Source organism: Primulina huaijiensis, chromosome 2 (genome assembly GCF_012295235.1).
Source record: "Primulina huaijiensis isolate GDHJ02 chromosome 2, ASM1229523v2, whole genome shotgun sequence".
Lineage (NCBI taxonomy): Eukaryota > Viridiplantae > Streptophyta > Magnoliopsida > Lamiales > Gesneriaceae > Primulina > Primulina huaijiensis.
In genome coordinates, this window is record NC_133307.1 from 18,066,002 (window position 1) to 18,066,787 (window position 786).

General features: G+C 43.0%; 1 pseudogene; it reads left to right on the forward strand.

Moving 5' to 3' along the window:
• The first annotated feature begins 207 nt into the window (after positions 1 to 207).
• On the forward strand, positions 208 to 283 carry LOC140971944 (small nucleolar RNA R71; annotated as a pseudogene).
• The last annotated feature ends 503 nt before the right edge of the window (positions 284 to 786 follow it).

Below are 786 nucleotides of genomic sequence, written 5' to 3' on the forward strand. Positions count from 1 at the left end.
TCAGTTACCTGGTGAACTCCTGCACTTCTCCTCTGGTTGTTCCTTTCAGATTGAGGATGATAGCTGCTAGCAGCCATTTCCTCCAACAAATCATATCCTTCTTCGGCAGTCTTTCTCAATAGGTTTCTACAAGCAGCAGCGTCTATCATAGTACGATTAGGAGTAAGCAAGCCATAATAAAAGGTTTGAACGACTAACCCAAGTGGCAATTGATGATGTGGGCATCTCCGCAATAGATCTTTGAAACGCTCCCATGCCTGATATAAATACTCTTGCTCGAATTGAGAAAATGTGGTGATATCTGCCCATAGCTTCATGGTATTATATGGAGGGAAGTATTTAATGAGAAATGCTTTTGCCATGTCCTCCCATGTGGTGATCGAACCTACAGGCAAACAATTCAACAAATATTTAGCTTTGTCACGTAAAGAGAACGAAAATAAACGTAATCTAACAGCATCATCAGAAACTCCATTAAATTTTAAAGTATCGCAAATTTCAATAAAATCTGTGATGTGCGTGTTTGGGTCATCTAACACAGATCCCCCAAACTGCACCGTATTCTGGATCATCTAAATTATAGCTGGCTTGATTTCGAAGTGGTTTGCCCGCACAATAGACCTCACAATGTTGGGGCGTGCACCATCCAAAGAAAGCTGGGCATACTCTAGCATCGGTATGCGGCGTGGCACCTCAACGTGTCTATCTTCATGGTGTTCCTCCTCATGCTCGTGCTCGTGCCTCTCCATCAGTTCCTTCAGTCTCTGCTAATGTCTTCTTTTGCGG